This window comes from Salvia hispanica, chromosome 2 (assembly GCF_029641045.1).
Source record: "Salvia hispanica isolate PSC_SH4W2 chromosome 2, Shi_PSC_v1, whole genome shotgun sequence".
NCBI lineage: Eukaryota > Viridiplantae > Streptophyta > Magnoliopsida > Lamiales > Lamiaceae > Salvia > Salvia hispanica.
The window spans coordinates 60,355,952-60,380,737 of NC_142693.1; the positions used below are offsets into that span (position 1 = coordinate 60,355,952).

At 39.3% G+C, this 24,786-nt stretch overlaps 1 pseudogene across 1 annotated transcript; it reads right to left on the reverse strand.

The window, feature by feature from the left end:
* Positions 1–15,968: 15,968 nt before the first annotated feature.
* LOC125202459 (8-hydroxygeraniol oxidoreductase-like) lies at positions 15,969–24,573 on the reverse strand (annotated as a pseudogene). The gene is made up of 7 exons (XR_016135171.1): positions 24,183–24,573; positions 23,965–24,107; positions 23,808–23,845; positions 23,321–23,729; positions 16,484–16,711; positions 16,211–16,368; positions 15,969–16,148 (listed from the first exon to the last, which is right to left on the reverse strand). The product of XR_016135171.1 is annotated as an 8-hydroxygeraniol oxidoreductase-like (transcript).
* Positions 24,574–24,786: the final 213 nt, after the last annotated feature.

Here is a 24,786-nt window from a genome sequence, read left to right on the forward strand (position 1 = left end):
AAGGCCTGCTTGACGCTTGCCCAAATCACAGGATGACGGAGGCTGAAACATTTTATCTATTCTACGAAGGGGCAAATCCTGAGTCCAAGGACTTAATGAATTCCTCGAGCGGGGGGAATTTCACCAAGAATAAGGCAAGCGAGGCACGCGAGATTCTGGGAAGATTAATCGACGCGAAGAAGGCGTATGACTGCCCGCGTGCTATCATGAGGAGAAGCTCCGCGAACACAGTTAAGGAACGAGAAGGAGAAGAGGTTAGAGACAGAATAGATCGACTGGAGAAGGCACTGCTAAATGCCATTGAAAAGAAAAATACCCCTGGGTCGACTGATAAGGAAAAAAACCCAGGTCAAGAGGAACATCAGCTTCAATTTTACAATAATCCCTCACTCGATGGAGATTTCCAAGCTCAAGTGAATGCAATGGGGAATTGGAATCAAAGTAATCAAAATACCAACTGGAACCAGTGGAAGATTAAGGAGGCACCATGGAGGGACAATCCTTGTTTCAGATGGGCTGAAGGGAACCAACAACCACAGTCACAACACCCAGGTCCAGCGGAGAACCAGCAGACATGGCCCAGCCGGAATCAGGAAGGACCACAGCATAATTCTAACTGGGCAGGGAAGCAGCAAGAGGGGCTGAACAACTGGAATTTCCGTAACCAAGGGGATCAGCATAACTGGAACAACAGGAACCAGAGCAACCAAGGGAATTCTTATGTGCCACCGCATCAGAGGAACAATTCAGGAAACAATCAAAATTTCCAACAGAGTCACCCAGGTCCAGCAACCCAGTACAACAATAATCAAGGAGGTCAGGGAAATTTTCGCCAGAACCAGGTGGTTGGAACCAATCAAAATCAAGGATTTAATCCCAGTTCAATTCAAGGTTTCCGACCACAGCGGAATCTTGATGACATGGTGCATGACCTGGTAAATTTCCAACAACACATGCAGAATAACATGCAGGCTAACAATGACGTGGTGCACAAAATTCAAGATGCCCAGCAGGAGCAGAAGTCTGCCATGGACATGTTGGCAAAGCAGATGTCCCAGTTGGCCACGTCGCTGAACGAAATGCGGGGAAATGAAGGGAAATTGCCTGCCACTGTCAAACCACCAGACCGAGCAAATATTAGTCAAATTACCTTGAGATCGGGGAAAGGCTATGAAGGACCGAAGCAAGTGATAAACGAGGAGACACCCTCACAGATGAACGGAGAAAAGGGGAATCAGAAGTCTCGAGGAGATGATCCTGGACTCAGAGAAATTCCTATACAGGATGACCTCCAGGAGGGAGATTTAAGGGGATCTATGCCTCGACTAAGTGACCCATTTTTCCTTGATCCAGAACCTGAGTTGGAACTTAAAGAGGGAAGCAGGGAGACAGGTGCAGCCCCAGCAGGGAGTTCCACGAATGCAGTAAAGCGACCCAAACCATTCCCATATCGAGGAGAAGCCAAGAAAAAGAAAGATGATACTGAGGACCTTGTGGAAATATTTAGTAAGCTGGAGATTAACCTACCCTTTTTGCAGGCTCTGAAAATACCCACCTTCAGCAAGTTCATCAAGGAATTCATAGCAGGAAAAACCAAACCTGATGGGAAGATTGTTATAGGAGAAAATGTATCCGCCGTGATACAAAAGAGGAGGATGCCGTCAAAGTGTACAGATCCAGGTATGTTCACTCTTCCTATTTCTATAGGTGATATTAAAATTGAGCATGCCATGTGTGATCTAGGTGCTTCGATAAATGTCCTACCGCTGTCAATATATAAAAAATTGGTGGGAGTCAGTTTGGTCGATACTAAAGTAGTGATTCAGTTGGCCGATAGAACATGCATATCGCCTGAGGGAGTATTGGAAAATGTCATAGTCAGAGTGCATGATTTCCTATACCCAGCTGATTTTCATGTGATAAAAATGAGGGGTAATGAATCTGCTGAGTCTAGTGGGGTGTTACTGGGGAGACCTTTCCTTCGCACCGCGAAGACTGTTATTGATGTGTTTGATGGAACCATATGCCTGGACTATCATGGGGAGAAATACACCTTCAACATTGAAGAAGCTATGAAAAAACCGCTTGATGTTGAAAACTTGCATGTTGTAGATGTAATTAACCCCCTAGTCCAAGAATATCTTGAGACTGAACTAATGCAGGAACAGTTTGACAATTCGGAGCTGAGCCAGACTGTAGAAAAGGAGGTGACAGGATGGTGTGAAACTTTTTTCACACAGGACTTGACAGATGATCAGATCAATGAAGCGATCATGGCATTCTGCCACCAGCCACTATCATTCCAATCAGCCAGATCTGTTCAGGAGAAGAGCCCAGACGAGGGAGCGAATCTAGAGGAAATGGCGCCAAGAAGTAAGGCGGAGAACCCTTTACCTCAGGAAGCCATCACACCGAAGAAGGAGTTGAAAACTTTGCCTGAAAATTTAAAGTATGCATACCTGGAGGAAGGAGAAACTTGTCCAGTGATAATTAACAGCCGCTTGACTGAAGACCAAGAGAGTGCGCTGCTGGAAGTAATAAGGAGGAACAAGAAGGCCATAGGGTGGACACTTTCTGACCTAGTTGGAATTAGCCCTGATCTTTGCATGCACCACATCAGACTAGAGGAAGGGGCAAAGGCTCGGCGTGATCCACAAAGGAAACTGAATCCAAACATGAGGGAGGAAGTGCTCAAGGAAGTTCTGAAACTACTGTCCCTTGGAATCATATACTCTATTCCAGATAGCGAGTGGGTCAGTCCGGTTCACATGGTACCGAAGAAATCTGGAATACAAGTGGTGAAGAATGACAAGAATGAGTTGGTGCCTACTCGACTGGTCACTGGATGGAGGATGTGCATCGACTATAGGAAACTAAATGAAGCCACCAAAAAGGATCATTTTCCTTTACCATTCATTGACCAGATGCTAGAGAGGCTGGCTGGCAAACAGTATTTCTGTTTCCTCGACGGATATAGCGGTTATTTCCAGATTTTCGTGAACCCAGAGGACCAGGAAAAGACCACATTTACATGCCCTTTTGGAACTTATGCCTACCGAAGGATGCCATTTGGTCTATGTAATGCACCAGGTACATTCCAACGTTGTATGATGAGTATTTTTTCGGATCTACTAGAGGTATGCATCGAGATATTCATGGATGATTTCACTGTATATGGAGGCTCATTTGATACTTGTTTAGCCAGCCTTGACCTAGTGCTGCAAAGATGTCAAGAGAAACATCTAGTCCTGAATTTTGAAAAATGTCACTTCATGGTAACTGAGGGGATTGTTTTAGGTCATGTGGTCTCTGAAAGAGGAATACAAGTGGACAAGGCAAAGGTGGAAGTGATTGCAAAGCTACCTTACCCTACAAATCAAAAGGAAGTTAGAGGATTCCTCGGTCACGCAGGGTTTTATCGAAGGTTTATCAAGGACTTTGCAAAAATTGCGCAACCACTCACTCATTTGCTGCACAACGATGTGGAGTTCGAGTTTGATGAGGGATGCAAGAGGGCATTTCAATTGCTCAAGGAGAGACTAGTGTCCGCACCAATTATCAGGGCACCGGACTGGAATCACCCTTTTGAGATAATGTGCGACGCGAGCGATTTCGCTGTGGGAGCCGTCCTAGGGCAGAAGATAGATGGGAAAAACTACGTAATTTTCTATGCGTCCAAGACACTAAATCAAGCTCAGAAGAATTACGATACTACGGAGAAGGAAATGTTGGCTGTCGTCTACTCGTTCGAAAAATTCCGCCCTTATCTTCTTGGGTCAAAGGTTATTGTTTTCACTGATCATGCAGCAATAAAGTACTTGCTAGCTAAGAAAGAATCAAAGCCAAGGCTAATTCGATGGGTCCTACTTCTACAGGAGTTTGATTGGGAAGTAAGAGACAAAAGAGGAACAGAGAATCGAGTGGCTGACCACTTGAGTAGAATTCATCAAGGAGATACGGACGAGGCTATTCCCGATGTTTTTCCCGAAGAGCATTTGTACTATATGGACGAACCACCTAGACCGATAAGCTGGGAATCTGTCTTAGTTTTAACCGGTCCAGGAGAATCTGATCGAGGAAAGCGCGTACGTAACGCAGAACCATGGTACGCAGACCTGGCAAATTACTTGGTCACGGGAGAGGTGCCAAGTTCAGAGGAAGCTTCCCGGGCCCAGAAGATGAAGCTTAAAAGCGAAGCCAAATATTACTTCTGGGATGATCCTTATCTTTGGAAGATGTGTGCAGATCAGATAATTCGACGTTGCATTCCTGAATGGGAACAAAGAGATGTACTCCATCATTGTCACTCCTTGGCGTGTGGAGGGCATTTCGGACCAAGGAGAACCGCAAGGAAAGTTCTAGACAGTGGATTCTACTGGCCTACATTGAACAAGGATGCCTTTGAATACTGTCAATGCTGCGAAAGGTGTCAACAGACAGGGGGAATCTCGAGACGAGATGAGATGCCCCAAGTGCCCATAGTGATCTGCGAAATTTTCGATGTTTGGGGGATGGATTTTATGGGCCCATTTCCGTCGTCGTACGGAAATGCTTACATATTGGTCGCTGTAGACTACGTTTCCAAATGGATAGAGGCGAAGGCTACGCCCACTTGTGAGTCTAAAGAGGTGGCCAAGTTTCTGAAGTCAAACATTTTCAGCAGATATGGAGTTCCTAGAGCGATTATCTCAGATCAAGGAACACACTTCTGCAACCGCACTATAGAAGCGCTCATGAGGAAATACGGCGTGCATCATAGATTGTCTACACCATATCACCCCCAATCGAATGGGCAAGCTGAAGTCTCTAATAGGGAGATAAAGAGTATTTTGGAAAAATCAGTTAACACCACAAGGAAGGATTGGAGTAAACGCCTTGACGATGCTTTGTGGGCGTATAGAACTGCTTACAAGACACCAATCGGGATGTCACCTTATAGGTTGGTGTTTGGGAAAATGTGTCACTTACCCGTGGAAGTGGAGCACAAGGCATACTGGGCCATTAAGGAAATGAATATGAAGTCTGTGGCATGTGAAGAAGAAAGGAAGCTGCAATTACAGGAGCTGGAGGAACTACGGCTAGAGGCATTCGATTCAGCAATGTGGTACAAGGAAAGAACGAAGCTCTGGCACGACAAGAACCTCCGGGTCAAGGAACTTCAGGTGGGGCAGAAAGTACTTCTATTTCAGTCCAGACTCAAGCTAATGCCAGGGAAGTTGAAGTCAAAGTGGGTAGGTCCATATACCATCGTTGGCCTCCGCGCACACGGAGCAGTGGAAATCCAGGGAAGTGCTCCTAACTCGGTCCCTTTTCTTGTTAATGGCCATAGATTGAAAGTCTATAGGGATAATTCTGAGCTATGCGTAGTGGAGGAAATACCACTACGTGCGCTCTCAGTTATCACTTAGCCAGACAAAGGAATATTCTCGATGAACTCCTGGGTCAAGGGAAATGTTATGTTTTTACACACTGATCCAGGGGATTCGAGAATATTCAAAGGTAATTGTACATAGTTTAATTGCTTTAGAAGACAAAGAAAATCCAAACAAAATAAAAATTCAAAAATTTCCAAAAATATTTTCGAAGACCCAAACTCAAAGGGGATTTATGTCTCGTACTTTAACCTTGACCCAGGAGTCTGGGGTCTTCATATTTTTTTTAGGTCGCGGTCAAGGGAATCAATTAGAGGAAGAGTGCATGAAGGAGCAGTTGAGGAGGGAAGTTATAATTTGAAATTCAAAATGCCGACAATTATGGAGGAGTACGGTCGCTGATGTCATGCCTGCAACCGTCTCTCTCTTCTGTGTAAAAGATGCGAACCGACCTTCTCTCTCCACATAATAATTTCACAACTTGCTCCTCCCTCTCTCTACTGTCATTCTCTCTCTAAGCTTACAAACCCTAACCAAATCGGCCGAGTTTTTGTTTGAATTGCAGATCTGAGTAATGGAATCCACTAATCCCGCCGGAAATTCTCCACAAATAGTCTACGACCCGGCCTTGCTGGCCGATCTGACGCAGAAGGTAGGGTGCGTCGAAAAGGCGAAGGAGGTCTACGCCCTATTCTTTGCCAATATGATGCCATCCGCGGCGATCACTGTGCCGACGTCGGTACCAGACGATTCGTCAGCCCGACCTTCCGTCTCTCATGAGAAAGCGCTGCAAGGAGAGGCGGAAGCGTGTAGATCTGAACCGACAAACACAGAAATAGTCCCAGAGGAGGCGGATGATGTCGGAGGTAGGCAAAAGGACGGCGGAAAAAGGGACGGAAAGGAAGGCGGGGACGGTGACGATACAGAGACAGGTAATTTTGAGAACCCTAATCTTGAGGGTGACGAGACAGAGATAGGAAAATTCGAGGACCCTAATCTTGAGGGTGATAAGGGGAAGGAAGGGGGTACCCCTGCCGACGAGGAGGGTACTCTACTCGATATTGGGGGGGGAAGCCCCGTTTACATTGAGGGGGCAACCCCGATGGTTGAAGGTGAGGGGGCAACCCCTGAGAAGTTTGAGGATGCTGCGGAGATGCAGCAGACTGATGTACAGGAGCCCGACGTGGAGGGGCTCCATTTAATTGTGGATTTGGTAGATGAACCGGAAGAGAAAGATGAGCCCGCTGTAGACGAAAGGGCTGAGCGAAGGCGCACCAGGAGAAGCTTACTGGATGAAGTTGACGAAGTGGCACAAGAGGACTCAACGGCTGAGGAGAGCCGTCTGGAAAACGAGAAGAAACAGAAAGGGAAAGGCCATGCAACTACCCGATCGAGGAAAGCTACCTCCGTCAAGGAGGTCGAGGAACCTTTTTCCCCAGTGGTCGAGGAACCCTCCACGGAGCATCAAGACGAACAGACTCCCCTGCCGGAGTCTGACTCTGAGGAAGTGGAGGAGGAGCCTATCGCTGGACGCCCGAAGGTGTTGTTAACGAAAAAATTGTTGCAAGCTATGAGGAAGTTCGACGATCCGAAGAGGGCCGCTATTTACAAGGAAAGGTGTGGCACGGGAAAGATGACGAAGTCTGGGAAGCAATATCGGCCGAAGGAACTAGTAAAGATTGCAAGCGACGAAGAGTTCTGTGCTTGCATTTCCTCAATTGGTTTTGAGTGGCTGCTGCAGCATAGCAGAGTAAAGGTTCCGGTGGATCTGGCGAGGGAGTTTTTCTCCACCTTTCGGTTTAAAAACACTACTGACTTGGATGCAGACTCCATTACCTTCCGGATGTTCAACGAAGAACATGAGATTAGCATCAGAGAATGGTCACTCCGTATGGGGGTGCTCACTCCAGAGGAGGATGATGAAGGGGAGTGGAACGAGAGGATGATTGGGCTACCAAAGCACACACCCGGTTTCAATGTGCAGTCAGCATGGGAGTCGCTCACTCACTCTCAAGCGGGTGCATTCAAGTCAAGCTACTCGAAGGCCTCTCATATCCAAGACCGCATCCTTCGTTTCGCCCAAACTTTTATCAGCTACAATCTGATGGGGACAGCAAATGCCGCTCTTACAACCACCGACCTATATTTCACTTGGTGCATGGCCAATGGCATCAAGGTACATTTGGGATATTGGCTGGCTCAGGCCTGTCACCAGATGACGAGCAATCCCTCACGCCACATGTATACTTGCCACCTCATCGGCGCCTACCTGCAACGAAACATTGAGGTGAAGATCGCCGAGCTTGCTCCCGAGGTCGTGATGTGCGACCGCCCAGAGGTTTTCAGCGTAGACTACTTCTTCAACAAGGGCTTGTTGCAAACTCAAGGCAACAAGACTTACTTCTATTCGCTGGGAGATAAAGCGAAGGCGGAGCCGGAGGAAGCTGAGGAGGCCATGCCAAGTGAAGAGGTGGAAGAGCTTAGGAAGGAGGTGCAGGACATGAAAAAGGAAATGCAACTGATGAAAAAGGAGATGATGAAGGAACTCGGGGGAATACGGAAGGAACTCAATGGGAGTCGGGAAGAAGTAAAAGTTCTGAGCAGCAACGTAGCAGATTTGGCCACGAAATGTGCCAAACAAAGTGAAAGAGTGGCGGAAGCTGTGGAGATATCTACGCGGATGTTGAAATGGCTGCATCAGACGCTTCCCTTGACCCAGTCGAAGTCGACTCCTGGGTCAAGTGGCGAGGCACAGAAGATCATCCACAGCAGTCCCTCGATCAAGCCATTCCAGCAGTTGACCACCCCGACTATTCCCGAGAAAGTTCCAAATCCACCGAGGACGAAAATGCTAATGAGGAAACCAGGACTCGATCAAGCTGCAGAAGGAAAGGAAGAGCTGGAGCAACCAGCGAAGAAGAAAGTGAAAACAAACCGCCCCAGTGTTCCACCACCGTCTGGCTCTCGCGGGAGCCAGCCCCAGAAATGAGCAATTTCCCCAGACCAAGTAAATTTTAGTTTTTGTGTTTCTTTTTCTGTGTTTTATTTCCATGCGTTGCTGTGTTTTATGCTATCTTCTCCCACTTAGCCCAATGCTTGGTCTAAGTGTGAGAAGTTCTATGTTTTCTGTTGGTTTATTCTTCTCCCACTTAGCCCGTTGCTCGGTCTAAGTGTGAGAAGTGAAATTGTTGTTTAATTCTGCATTGAATTCTCTGTTTTCCCCCCTTCACGACGATGGCTTGAGGACAAGCTTGAGTGAAGTGGGAGGGGGAGAGGAATCAATGCAGTGTTATTATGCTTTGAGGAGTTGTAGGTCTAGGATTGTATCGCATGAACTAGTGGATATAATACGGCAGATTCCCTTAGGGAGAGTAATTGAAAATAGGAGGTATTCCAACTTAGAAGCCTGATTCTTTAGTAAGCCGAACCAATCTGAATGAAGCAAGAACGATAGTAAATGCCTTTACTTGCCTAGTTGTGAAGCCCTACTCTAGAGGTGAGTTATAAGCCTGTGATAACACTTAGAGCTAACACATGTCAAAAGTCTGCCACTGAATGCTGAAGGAAAAGAGAAGAAAAAAAAAAAAAAAAAATATAAATAAAAAAGGGGGAAAGGAGAAAATATATAATCATAAAATCTGGAGGTATAAGCTGGACGAAGTCCAGAGGAGGAAATAAAAAGAGAGAAAAAAATCAAGGAGGTATAAGCTGGACGAAGTCCAGGAAATCAAGGAGGTATAAGCTGGACGAAGTCCAGGAAATCAAGGAGGTATAAGCTGGACGAAGTCCAGAAAGAAAAAAAAAAGAAAAAAAGGGGGATAGTGACGGAGGATAGAAGGAGGAATTCTCATAACCCGAGGTTTCAGTGGTTTGGCAATAACTTAAGAGAGAATCGGTCCTAACATCCCTGGTAAGGAATGAGCGATCGAGTGAATCTAACAATTGGGGAAGTAAAAGGCTATCTTGACGAGCTGACAGATTGGCTAGGTAGAGGGGAGAAAAGGGCCTATTTGGAGGAGTGCAGCCTGTTGGATTGATCTTAATCTTGTGGGGACGGTTGCCTAAAAGTTGAAACCAGTTCATGCATATGTGTTTATATGTTTTCATCCTATGTGATTATGTACTCTTTGTTTTAGTGTCTAGCTTTGCCTCAGTTGTGTCTAGGTGTAGGAGTTTTGTCTAGAGTCTGTAGAGTCGGTCAAGGGGATAACCATGCTTGAAATTCGCCTTATTCTTCTTTTCTTCTTGTCTTTATACTTGAGGACAAGTATGGTTTAAGTGTGAGCAGTTTGATAAGGCTAATTTCATGCATTGGTTATGTAGTGAAAAACATCACATTTCTGCTGGATCTAACAAGTTTTGTTAAGCCAGGTGTGTGTGTAGCGCTAGATCCAGGAGATGCTGGAGGAGGATATCTAGCGAGGAGCAGGAACGGAATCACGAGGAAAAGCTAGAGGAAGGAAGCCAAAAGCTGAGGGCAATCAAGTCAATCAATACCTCGCTGGGCCCCACCTCGAAGCTTATAAATAAAGGAGTGCGCAACAAGAATGGCAGATCCGTCACACTCCACACACAGTCACGCTCTTAGCTCACACACACTAGGGAAATGGGGAATTGGGGGAGGTTTTCGTTTTCGTGAATTACGTATCAGTGCACCACCGTCCCTTGAGGGCGAAGAAACAATTGTTCTCTTAATTTCTGTTTGGTACTCAGTTCAGTCTCGAACTTCACGTTTGGAAGTCGAGCTTGTTGTTTTGTTGCTGAATCAGTTTATCCGTTCTATTTACATTTGATTTGCTTTGATGAAGTTAGATTTCGTGTTGATTATTATGATGCTTGCTATTTTGGTTTGTTTATTTGAGATGTTCTCTTGAATTTGTTGCTGAATATTTTAGGAGATTCGAGAATCGTGGTATTGAAGTTGTGTTCGGTTGGATTTTTGTTCTGATGCTTGGATCCGGAGTGGATTTAGCATCCGAAGTGTGGATCTGAACAGGGGAGGTGAAATTTGTGCATGAGATTATGGGGATTTTGTTCTGCTTGGTTTGCTTCGTCTAGTAGTGTGATTTCCGTCGTTGTTTCGTTTACCGTTAAAATTATGTTTCCAATCTACATCTGAGTTTGTTTTTCTTGATCTCTGCATTTATTTGTGTTCGTTGAAGAAGATGAAGTCATTTTCAGTTGATGCTTTAGTTAGTTAGGCTGCAGATTCGATTCTGTCCGTACTTACCTTTTTCAGAGTTTGGTCCCCACTTGTTTTAATCTCCTTGGTCTAGAGATGTTCGTAGAAGTCCCAGATCTAGTAGTTGATTTGATTTAGTTCTTATACATAATTCATTTTTTGCCTAGATCTAGCAGTTAGCATAGCATACTTTATTTCCAAATTCACTTAGTTAAATTCCTCAACCCAAAATATGCGTGGCAGCAGCCAACCCAAAAATAGTTTCCAAATCTCTATGCATGTACTATACGAGTCCATCTCTGTGGGATCGATCCCTACTTCCCTGTGCTAGTTTAGTATCTGTGGTTGAGGGTTTTGAAGGTTTGCTTGCGTACCAACGACCAGACTTCCAGTCTTGTGAGTCTCTAGACCTTGTGATCTAGTTGATTTACTGGATCTAGGAAGTGTGTAATTAGAAATTGATAGGATACAGCAAGCAAGAAAATCAACTCTTCAATACGATACTCTTTGCTTACTGCTACATTAGCCCCGTACACTTGCGGGTATACTTGTGTTAAAAATAAGTTGAGTCAGACCGCGGCTTACTAAGGATAGCATTGCTCGGTGAATCATAACTAGGGGAGGGGAAAAAGAAGAGGGGATAGAAAGGGAATGAAAGAATTAACAATAAGACACTCAAATACGTTTTAATAAGATAAAGAAGGTTCACAAGGCAACGAAAGATCATGAAGATCAAAAAAAGTGTTTATCACAAGTCACTCGTTGCTAATCATTTTCCTTACGATCCATCTAATACAAAATACTACAATAGTGCACAGCGGAAGGTGTTGCAAACGCATGGCCATATGTGTGAAGACATATGCCACAAAAATCCTATAAAAGAGATGAGACGACCACCAACTCCACTCAGCCATCATTTCATCACAGCTCAACCTGCACATTTAGAAATACATGCAGGGCTAAGTATGGGGTACTCAGTGAAAACAGTGCCGAAAGTTACACATATAAGAAAAAGTTATTATCATGCCATCACAGTGACACACGAGGGTTTTTCTTAAAGGCCCGAGCTTACTAAGTTCATTTTCATAAAGTTCGTCTGATCAGACTAAGTTCATTCCAACAATCTGCCATATCTGATGGATCATTGTGTGTCGGGAAGGTGGCCACCTTCCACGATCACATTGACCGGCCAACCCTTACGATGACTCACGGTCCATTCCTTTGTGTACACTAAATCGAATAGGATCTTGGTCCTATTGGAGCCGAATTCGATTAATTCATTCATTCATTTGGCATCGCCAAACAGATAGGCATCATAAAATAAACAATTTATGGCACGATAACATTTTAAAAAAAAAAGGTAAGTGCGATTTTATCAAGCAAAAATCATTTCATATATTTGATAATTTTATCCACACTTAATGTGTTGGATATAAAGCCCACCTCGATGCTTCCCAATAAAGTACCACTTCTCTACACAAGCTCGACTTCGAAAACAAACTCCTTGTACACGCCCTTCTTGAAAGAGGTATTCATTCAGTTAGTCTTATAAACATACATAAGGTGCATGACATGCAATGATCCTATATGGAAATGAATCCTACGTTCTTATCTTGATCAAACTACTTCAATTCTTTGTGATAATCAAACTTGTGGATTTAGTTTCTCGATCCAGTACTTTAGTGCTTACTTCAATTTCAAGGTTTAGTTACTTGAAATTAATTAATCTGGGGATTTATTAAATTTATAGATTAATTAAGAAGTACTTTATTTTCTTACTTTCATCCATTAATTTGTGCGAGTCCAAAATGACCCCTAACTTTACTTCACAAAAAAAAAAAAATCATATTTTGAAATCAAGAGGGCTCTTTCTTCTTCATCCACTCTCCTCACGTTGATCACACATTCCTCTCTGTCCATCTTTCTGATATCCGTTCTCCTCCACGGCTCACCGGCGAGCTCATCGCCGTCGTCGTCCTCCAGCTTAGTCCTTCTTTCTTCTTCCCCCTTTCTTTTCTTTTCTTCCTCTTTCCCTTTTACACAAATACATTTACACACGCATATACACATACACATGCTCCCTCCCCCCTTACTCCTTTCCTCTTCAAAATATGTCCAACAACGTGCCAGTGGCGTATCCAGGATTTTTTAATTTGGGGGTGCAAAAAATAATTACAAAGACAATATTTCAAAATGTGAATGATCGTTTTTGTTTTCTTTGTTATATTTTTTCAATTATTCAATTTTTAAAATAAAATCTTTGTCTTTACTTTTTTTTATATAAAAAAACTTCATTTTAAATTTCGATAAATTATTTTATTGTATAACGAAAATTGTACATTTGAAATACAAGTATCCATGTTTTGTTAATTAGCACTATATAATGAGAAGGTTAATTTTATTATTGAGATTTTTTTAAACTACAAAAATATATACTGTACTTTATATTAGTCATATAAGTATCTTCTAAAAAATAATTAATTGAAATTAAATATGAAAGAATACAAAACTAAATTAAAAAAGAGCAAAAGTTAGTGGTTAAACACGTAAATATTTGTTAAAAACAAAATAATTAATAAAACTTGAATATGAATTGAGAACAAAATAAAATTGAATTAGAGGTGATATAGACTAAAACAAAGTTAATTTGGAGAAGAGAGAGTTGAACTCGGGCCTCTGGCATGGAGAGCGAGCCAATTTGCCACTAGGGCACCACCGAATTTTGTGAAAATAAGACTACATATAATATTAAAGCATACAATTTTGGGGGTACGGTTGTACCTCCTTGTTACTAAGTGTATACGCCACTGCAACGTGCTCAGCCGCCGTCACAGGTGTGGGGCAGCGGAGTTATTCCGGATTCACCGTTGCAGCTACCGGAGCTTCGCCGGCAACTGGTGTGTCAAGTGGACAGCGGCAACGTCGAAAGGGCAGTAGCCATTGGGCAGGGGCTGTGCCGGAGCAGCAGCACATGCTCCTCCTAGATCGATGAGGCAGCAGCACGTCGGCACCGAGAGTAGCGGCTTCGTCGCTTGGCAGTAGCTAAGTAGCTTCGAGCAGTCCCCGGTTAAGGCAGCGGCGTGGGTATTGTGTTGGCGAGGGCAGCAGGTGCGCGGGGCACCGAGAGCAGCCCCTCCTCCGAGGATTTAAACCTCCGAAATGCTAAGTTCTTGTTTATATTTCATGCTCGTTTATGAATATTACACTTATTGTTATTGCAAGGCTATACTACTTGAATATTGAAGAAACGGATGGTAAAAAGAATACGTTTTTGTCAACTTGATTAAGAAATCTAGCATAAAGATTATTTGGATATAAGTAGCTTGGAATTGCTAAATTCATGTCACGAGAGCTATTGTAGAAAAAGATTATGGTGGGATTAGCACTATCAAGAAGCTATGTTTGAGCATTCTAAGTTCTTTTGCACATGCTTGGCTAGTGACATGAAATGCTAGGAATGAACTTGGTTTGAAGATGATTACGTGGAGTGCTCGTTGGGATTTAAAGAAGTAATAATTTGAAAATGATCATACTTGGGTTTTCTCTAATTGAGCATTCTTTAAATCATGTTCATGCGTGTTCTAAGAATATGAAAAAAAAACTATGAGTAAGGTTTAATGTGGAAGAGTTTACCTTGAGCAAAGAAGTTGAAGAAATGTAGTGTGTGTAAGAAATTTGACTCCTCTTCCTCAAGCACTTATTTGCATCCTCATTTTGAGAAAAATTGAATAGGGATTTTGTGGAGGAACAAAAGAATTAAGGGTAGAGATGAAGTGGTATTTATAGTGGAAAAGGGTACATGGAAAAACATGGTCAAATTCCTAATTCATGGAAGCAAACTATTACACAAGAGATAATGACTTTTTGCTAAAAGGGGTAAGTTGGCAAATCAATCATTCTTAATACCATAAATGGCAAGAATATTACATCTTGTCGCTTAAAAAGACGTGAGCCGTCGTTTGGAAAACGCGAGCCGTCGTTTGATAAGCGTGTTTGATGTGATGTGATTTCGTCGATCGTCTCGTCTTGATTTAACATGCTTCTTATCCTTCCGTGTAGCCATCGGGGTTCAAGGCGTGACTATTGAGCAAGATCCGGAGAGCATGTAGAGTATTTTTATTTTTACTCTAATGTTGAACTCGATGTAGAACTTTTATTTGAAGCTCGGTCTTTAAATACAGGCTATAAGGATATTAAATATTGTAATAACACTATTTTCATTCATCACTCAAAATATACTTCACAACGTTTGATCATACTGAGAAGTAAAAGAGGTTAGGCGCGAAACTAATATATACTCCCTCCGTCCCAAGGTATTAGACCAACTTTCCCTTTTGGGATGTCCCAACATATTAGACTCATTTCCTTTTTTAGCAAAAAGCATCTATCTTATTTTATTCTCCACCTACTTTTTTCTCTCTTCTCTCCCCTACTTTTTCCCTCTCTCATACTTTACTCTCTCCATTTTAACTATTTAAATATCAATTCCTTAAATCGTGTGCCCAAAAGAAGTGAGTCTAATACTCCGGGACGGAGGGAGTATTAATTATAGGTCAGTTTCCAAAATTCTTAGGAATAAAAAGGGCGGGTGTTACACAGACATTCCTGGACTAAGAGTTTATTTCGAAATCAGTCCTTTTGGCTGTTTTTAATCCGAAAATGCCCTTTTGAGCATTTGGGTAATTTAGTCTTTTCACATTTTAACAGTTTCTATATGATATTATTTCAATGATGTACTAAATCTGATATTATTTCAAAACTATCTTCTTCTTCACTTTGCCATCCTTCACTTTGTTTTTTTATTTCAATAGCACATTTAATTTTATAAAATTAAATCTAATATTGAAATAAAAAAATAAATTGAAGGATGACAAAAGGAAGAAGAATATAATTTTAAAATAATATCAGATTTAGTACGTCATTGAAATAATATCATATTGAAACAGTTAAAATGTGAAAAGACAAAATTGTCCAAATGCTCAAAAGGGCATTTTTGGAACATAAATAGCCAAAATGACCAATTTCGAAATAAACTCTTAATCCAGGGATGTCTGGTGATATTTTTAAAGTTTAGGGACTATGGGTGAGATAAACCCATAGTCTAGGGACCATTTTTGTAGTTCACTCGTTTTTTAGGCGCAGAGTCGTTAAGTCATATACGTCGTTATATTAATACACACTTATGTCACTATTTATTGTCTTCACCAAAAATTTATGTGTGTGCACCAATTTAACATCGGATTTGTTTCAAAATGTTATCTTGGAATAATTGAAATTTTCAAATTTTCAAATATATGAGACCAACCAAAATTGAAGCAAACTTTTTTATTTTATGGGCAATAAAATGGCATCAACTACGTTAATATGTTTGGCTTACAAAATAAATCATACTATACTATTTTTGCTTTATTCAACATTATTCATCCATAAATTAACATTCAAACCAAAATAAATCAGCATTCAATTCCACAAAATTCTTCTCAGAACTTGATAATGACCTTGACACAATCAGGCTGCTTCATATACTCTAGAAATCCTTTATTGACATCGGCAAGTGATATCTCATGAGTTATGAGATCACCAAGATTGATTTCCTGCTAAAAAATAATCACAATTATTTCACAACAATAATTTGAAACATGAAATTATTTCTTACCCTGTTGATGCATTTCTCGACAATTTTAGGAATATCAGAGTGGGTTTTCACACCACCAAAGGCTGTTCCCTTAATAGTCCTCCCGAGGATCATCGGAATGTAGTTAAGCTCCCCCTTTTCCTCCAGTGGGCGCTTATCAACACTGTCTCCCCGACTCCCTGATTCCATACCAATGTGTGCGCGAAACAGTAAGCCTCAATTGGAAACTAGCTTCTAATAAGTTTTGCCAACAACAACAGCAATAATAGTAGTAGTCATTCAAGGTCGACATACCATTTTTGTGCTTGCAATGGCTTCGTTGAGGAGGTCTGCAACACCGGTGCATTCAACGCAATAATCCACGCCTTGTCCACCAGTAGCCTCTTGTATCAGCTGCGATATAGGTTTATCAGAATGCTTAGGATTTATAAAGTCAGTAACCCCGAAAGCTCTTGATATGTCACGTTTCTTATCATTGACATCGATCCCAAATATCCTTGAGGCTCCTAAGATTTGTGATGCCTTTGTTGGACATTATTTTATCATCATATATTCAAGATTACATAATTGAATATAAATAAAGCAAGATCTTCGAACAACATGTATTTCACGTAAACCATAAACATAATAGGATCGAGACATACCTTGGCGATCCATAGCGGAAGCGATTGAGGAAGGAGGAGACGATTTCCTTGAACCTTTTTCCGGCGTAGTGGCGCAACTCCAAGGATTTGTTTCTCTCTCTTTCCCTCGTTTATGTGTTCTCTTAATGTGTGTGTTTTGATGGGATCACCACACTTGTATTTATAGGCAGAGAGAGGACAAACCCTAAGTATCAAACCCTAAAAGCCCTTTCCATCAAAGAGGCCCAAAATAATTAGTAAATACATTTCTTATTGACCAAGAATATAATCTTCAGTCTATTAATATTACTAATTGATCACAATCAATTCTAATCAAATCTTAATAATATATACGCATGATTCTTTACTTGATGGCCAAGGGAATGGATATTCATTCCATAAAAAGATTATATAATCAATCTTTTCCATTCATTGGCAATCAATTGACATATATATATATGAATATATATTCTCTTTGGAGCAATATAACATGATTATTTGATTAATTGATATGTGACAATAATTAATTGATAGTCAATTAATTAGGGTAAAATGTGTCTTATACCAAATATATGTATTATACTAAAAATCCAATTCTATTTAGGATTCTATCACATGTCACATATGTGAGACATAAAACTTACATTCTCCCACTTGGCGAACATGTGGGACACAAAGTTTTCGATTCTCCCACTTGTCACACTTGACAGAGCCACAGTAAAATAGACATAATAAACATAAGGCACGCATAATATTGGACTTTATAAATACTTTCATCATTGGTAAACATAAGTATTATATTAGAGAGACTACTAATGCGGGTCATGGCGGGCGTATATCATTCAATCGACATAGTTCCTTCCATGTACCACATCACTAATATCCACCCTAATATAATCTATAAGTAACACCGCGTCCGTAATTGTCTTATTTCAAGACCTCCTGCATTAATACTAAAAACGTACATATGCATATCAAATAATAAGTATATGCAGGAAAAGCAGAAACAACTTTATTGAATTCAAAATATCTATAACTTAAGTGTCTGAACCAACATGGAAACATAAAGATTAGACGTTTCCATACCCAAGACCCATTCTGTTAACTTATTCCATAAATGTCTTAGGCGGTAACACCTTAGTCAATGGATCAGCAACCATAAGCTGTGTGCTTATATATTATATAGATATTCTTTGTTCCCAAACTTCATCTTTCACGACAAGAAACTTTAATTCCATGTGTTTAGCTCCTTAAATATTTGTCATACTTACAGAAAGATACGATTGCACTATCATCACAATATAATTTCAACGGCTTGGATATTGAGGAGACAATGCCAAGGCCTGAAATAAAATTTTGCAATCATTAATGCTTCAAAGCAAACCATAAATTTAGCTTTAATGGAAATCCAATAATTTCTAGTTGATCAGATTTCCGTAATGTGAGCATAAAATCTTTTGTTCACTTTAAGTATCTCATTATTATCTTTGCAGTTCTCCAATGTTCAACACCAGGGTTACTTTGGTAACGGCCTAGCATTCCAACTGCAAAGCTGATGTCTGGTCTAGTACAGACTTGAGCATACATCAAACTTCCCACAATAGATGCATAAGGAATATTTTCCATATCCTTACGTTCCAATTCAGTTTTTGGACATTGATCCAAACTGAATTTGTCACCATTACGAATTTGAACAACACTTGGAGAACAAGCACTCATGCCATATCTCTCTAAAAGATTCGATCTATGTAGCTTTTATGAGACAATCCAAGAGTCCACGTGATTGATCACAAGATATTTCTATCATATGACATAGGATGTCTCACACATATCTTTTATGTTGAAATTTTTAGAGAGATAATTTTAGTGCATGTAGTAATCCAATGTCACTATTAGCAAGCAATATATCATCAACATACAAAACCAAAAATATGAACTTGCTCCCACTAACCTTGAGGTATATACACCGATCAACAGTGTTTTCTTTAAAACCAAAAGCAGTAATAGTGTCATGGAATTTAAAATACCATTGTCGAGAAGCTTGTTTCAGTCCATAAATTGATGTCTTAAGTTTGCAGACTAAAAATTTTCATTCCATTTCTTAATGAAGTCTTCAGGTTGTTTCATGTAGACTTCTTCTTACAAATCGCCATTTAGAAAAGCAGTTTTTCACATCCATTTGATGTAGTTCCAAGTCGAAATGGGCTACAAGTGCCAAAATGATTCTAAGTGAGTCCTTCTTTGATACTTGAGAGAAAGTCTCTTTATAATCAATGCTATCTTTTATGAGTATAACCTTTGGCAACAAGTCTGGCTTTAAATCGTTCGATTAAACCATTTATGTCGAATTTGGTCTTGAAGACCCATTTACACCCAATATACTTTTGTCTATCAGGTAATTCGACAAGGTCCCAGACTCTATTATAATCCATAGATTTTAACTCTTTCATCATGCATCAATCTATTTATTAGAATTATTACACTTAATGACTAGTGAATATGAAACTGGATCATTACGTATTCATATATCACATTCGGATTCTTGGAGATATGCCACAGTCATCAGAAATGACCACATTCGTTCTCATTAAGAAAACATTAATGACACTTCTAGAGATGCTTCTTCCACACCTATGTTCAATGAACTTGGCATCATCATTAGTCATTCAAATGTTCAATATTGTTAGGCTATTCAACAATATTTGGCACACTTAATTCTTAAGGAAATGAGGGAAGAGGAAAATCTACCCTTATTTCACTAATGACCGCATTATGAGTGTTAAAACTCCCACTGATCTCACCATTCTCAAAGAATCATATATTTTCAGTTTCCATAATTCTCATGTTATCATTAGGATAATAAAACCTTTACCCTTTGGATTTATCTAGTAACCTATAAAGTAACCACTAACTTCTAAAATTCAATTTCTTTTCTTGCGAAGAGTATACTCTAGTTTCTGCTGAATAGCCCCAAATATGAAGGTGCTGCAAACTGGGTTTTCTACTTGTCCAAAGTTCATAAGAGAGTCTTTGGTACAACCTTACTAGAAACCCGGTTTAATACATAAATAGCGGTTCTAAGAGCATAAAAATTCACACAACAATATGAGTAAGGTAGAATTATCATACTTTTAATCATTTCCATGGGAATTCAGTTTCGTCTCTTAGCAACATCATTCTGCTGAGGCGTACTTGGCATAGTATATTAAGCATAAATACCACGCTTTTCTAAGAATTTGGCAAAAAGTCCAAGTAATTGACTTATTTTAGTGGTACGACCATAACATTCACCACCTCTATCAGATCGAATAATTTTCACATTTCTATTTAATTGCCTTTCAACCTCAGTCATAAAATGTTCAACTGTGCCTGAGATTTTTATTGCAATAAATAAATCCATAATGCGAAAAAAATCGTCAATAAAGGTGATAAAACGTTTTTATCCACTAGAAGTCGAGACATCAAAAGGTCCGCAAATATCTGTATGTATAATTTTAAGGAGCTCATTGCTTCTTGTGGCATTTTTAGTACTGTGTTTAGTTTGTTTACATTTAATACAATCCACACAAACGGTAATGCTTGTAAAGTCTAAATTCGAATGAATATTATCCTTTATAAGCCTCTTAATTCTTTCACTAGAAATATGATCCAGTTCCTTTATGCCATAAGAATGATAAATTCGAATGAATATTATCCTTTAGACGCTCCTTCGGTTGCAATATGAGCATGAGATGCACCCATTCCATACTTCTTCATCTTATGCTCCTCCTAGACCAATACGTTTCCCAATTCTTTAAGAGTCCACTAATCTTTTATAGTGAATCAATTTGGAATGGTCTGAGGATATAAGGAAGTTAGGATGAATTGAACAATGAAATCCTTATCCACCTATAATCCTAACTTTTCCAGCTTAGAGATGTTATTTATTTCCATCACATGCTCGTACATAGTCCGAGAACCATCATATTGCATGCTCATGAGATCCTTCATAAGTTTTCCTGCAATAGACGTATATGCAGTTTGTGAAGTGATCCTCAACATTATGCAAATATTCTTTTGCAATATCAGTCATTGAGAGACTTTATCTACAACGAATATTCTAATGAACTGTAAACTTAGTCCTGTTAGATTTTTCTCAAGCATTATGGGCAATCAACCAACTACTTTGATCAAAGATAATTGGATTATCATTCAACAGTGTTAGGTTCCAAGTCCATTATTCCAAGAGTGAACTTAAGTTTCTCTTTCCATTCAAAGAAGTTAGTTCCATAAAGTTGGGGAACGTTTGAGGTAAATATGCTAGTAGCAAAAAAATATATGTTTTTACATTATAGGAGCAGTTAAGAAATGAATGCTCACATATAAAAGCTTTGAATAATAACACGAACATTAATTTGAAAACCCATATCATGAGGCAATTATGAAAACTCCTTTGGGTAGTCTTCATACAATAATAAAAATCATGCTTTTAATATCCATATCTCAGTTCAATAATTGAGTAATAATAAATTGGCGTTACCTTTGGGTAATCGACACCAATTTAAATTATTAACTACATTAGTGTTTATTATGTCGCAAAGACTATTTCCTTTGGGAATCTAGACCTTACAACAAACAAACTATTTAGAAGATGAATAGCCACAACAAGCATGATGATTAATTGCATACATAGATTTTACATATTAACTTGATTATAAACTCTTCTCATTTTACCTCACTTTGGTGATTGCAAAATAAACATAATATAATCAAGAATGTATAGCGATTAATTGCTTAAGCAGATTTTTACTTAATTTGATTATAAACTATTATTTTACCTCACTTTGGTGATTGTAAAATAAACATAATATAATCAAGAACATATAGAGATTAATTGCTTAAACAAATTTTAATATGAGTTTGATTATAGACTCTCCTTATTTTGCCTCACTTTGGTGATTGCAAAATAAACATAATATAATCAAAATACATGTTAAAACGAGAATTGAATTATGTAATCATTCATTCCACCGTCTCGGTAGATTCATAATCATAAAACATTTAATTGAAATCTCAATTCATCAATGCATATATTCAAACTCAATTTACATAAAATATATACACAATCAAAATACCCAAATCAATTCCATATATATAAATAGAATCAATAGGGAAACAATATATTTCAAAGTATAATCATACAAAATAAACAATCTTTAATTGATAAAGAGATTAACTATAATTCCAGTCAAAATTATGTGAACGGAATCAAATATTCATGCTGAAACAAATTTTCTATGAAAACAGCCGAACAATACACAATTCATAAATCATGGGTATTAAATTAAATATTCAGGCAGAAACAATTTTCTAACATAACATCCCATCAGTACATAATTGTGCAATTTGATAAGCGTGTAGTCATATGATTCATTAAATTTGCATACGTAATAAATTAATTGAGTCAACCAACTTGAATTACTATTCCGTAAATTTCTTGACGGAAGAAAAATACCAAAAGCCGTAAACCGAGAAACAAATATACACAAACATGATTCTCAAGTTAATCAATAATTTATTTAAATTAAAATTCAAACATTATGGTTTTTCAATAATACGAAAATACATGAATTCTCAACCATGCTCTGATACCACATGTTGGACATTATTTTATCATCATATATTCAAGATTACATAATTGAATATAAATAAAGCAAGATCTTCGAACAACATGTATTTCACGTAAACCATAAACATAATAGGATCGAGACATACCTTGGCGATCCATAGCGGAAGCGATTGAGGAAGGAGGAGACGATTTCCTTGAACCTTTTTCCGGCGTAGTGGCGCAACTCCAAGGATTTGTTTCTCTCTCTTTCCCTCGTTTATGTGTTCTCTTAATGTGTGTGTTTTGATGGGATCACCACACTTGTATTTATAGGCAGAGAGAGGACAAACCCTAAGTATCAAACCCTAAAAGCCCTTTCCATCAAAGAGGCCCAAAATAATTAGTAAATACATTTCTTATTGACCAAGAATATAATCTTCGGTCTATTAATATTACTAATTGATCACAATCAATTCTAATCAAATCTTAATAATATATACGCATGATTCTTTACTTGATGGCCAAGGGAATGGATATTCATTCCATAAAAAGATTATATAATCAATCTTTTCCATTCATTGGCAATCAATTGACATATATATATATGAATATATATTCTCTTTGGAGCAATATAACATGATTATTTGATTAATTGATATGTGACAATAATTAATTGATAGTCAATTAATTAGGGTAAAATGTGTCTTATACCAAATATATGTATTATACTAAAAATCCAATTCTATTTAGGATTCTATCACATGTCACATATGTGAGACATGAAACTTACAGCCTTTACTGCCTGCATTTACCAGCCCCCCATGAAATTAGCCCGAATGAAAAACAGAGGAAACAGAGGAAAACAGAGCTAAAAACAGAGGAAAACAGAGCAAAAGAACAGAGCTAAAAACAGAGAAAAACAGAGATCATTCTTACTCCAAGTCCAACAGCACCAAGGCCTAATACAGCAACAGTTGAACCCTTTTCAAGTTTGAGTGCTTTCCACACTCCACCATAACCTGTTGTGAAACCACAGGTAAGGAGACAGGCATGGGATAGCGACATCCTCGGATCTACCTTAACCACGTAGTTGGACTCAACAACCGCATACTCAGCCCAGGTCGAGCTGCTAAACATTCGATGGATCCTCTGCCCTTTAACATAAATTCTTGATGTTCCATCATCAGTTATTATCACAGGATACCGTAAGCATAAATTCGTCTTCCCCAACGTGCAGTTTGCACAGTCCCCACACTCTCCAACATAGAATACCATCACAGTGTCTCCCACCTTGAGGTCTTTCACTTCTCCCCCAACACTCTCAATCACACTGCATATTTTTTTTTTCTCAATTAAGTTCATGTATATTTTGGATCTCATCTTGGAATGAATATGGATAGCTACTTACCCCGCCCCTTCGTGTCCAAGGATCCGAGGGAACGCAGGCTTGAACACCAACACAAACACAAACACAAACACAAACAGATGCATAAACAAGATTATCAAGGCATGAAATAGTAAGTTGCACAAAAGTTTGTATCAGTACAAAAAAGTGAGTTTCTTACAAAGAGGGAGCCATTCCAACATGTGATATCTGTGCGGCACATGCTGGTATACAAAAGCTTGATCCTGACTTGAGTTGAGTTTGGTGGGTCCACTTGAACCTCCTCAACCTTCAATGGTTCCGATTGCTTCCATGCGACGGCAGCTGCATCAAAGATCCACCAGACTTAGTATATGCATGTATACAAACATAGTAATAAAGGAAATGAAAAAGGTGGACCTTTGCAAGTTATGGCTCTTGGAGTGGTGTTATCAGCCATTGTTGGTTTACCTTGCTAATGCTATTTGGGATAAGGCCATCATATATCATATATATATACATACATATGTACAATAACAGTGTACTGATGGCCCCTAACAATTATTGAAAAGATAAAGGGATATTTTATTAACAAATTTAATACTTCATCCATCCATAAAAATAATCTCATTATGGATGGCAGAGTTTTGATATGCAAATAGCATCGTAGGTGAGAAAAATACATAAATAAAAATGAAACTAATATGGATAAACGAGCAAAAACAGAAAAAATAGACTATTTTTCCGTGAATGGGGAGTATTTTCTTTAATTATTTTAAGTTGTGTTTCCCCTTCTTTGAGTCTCTTTCAAATTATAATTGGTTTGGATACTGAAGTTCATATCGCCTTCGCTTTCTAACTATACATGTGTCACCCGCCACTCGATCTCATTTTATACCTGAATGTTTCTTCCAGGTGTACCTCGTCAAATCATGGCTTCATTACTGTGTATGTTTCATGATGCAATATGGTTCATTGGTCATTAACGAGTGCAAATGAGTCAAATCGTTATCCAATATTGACC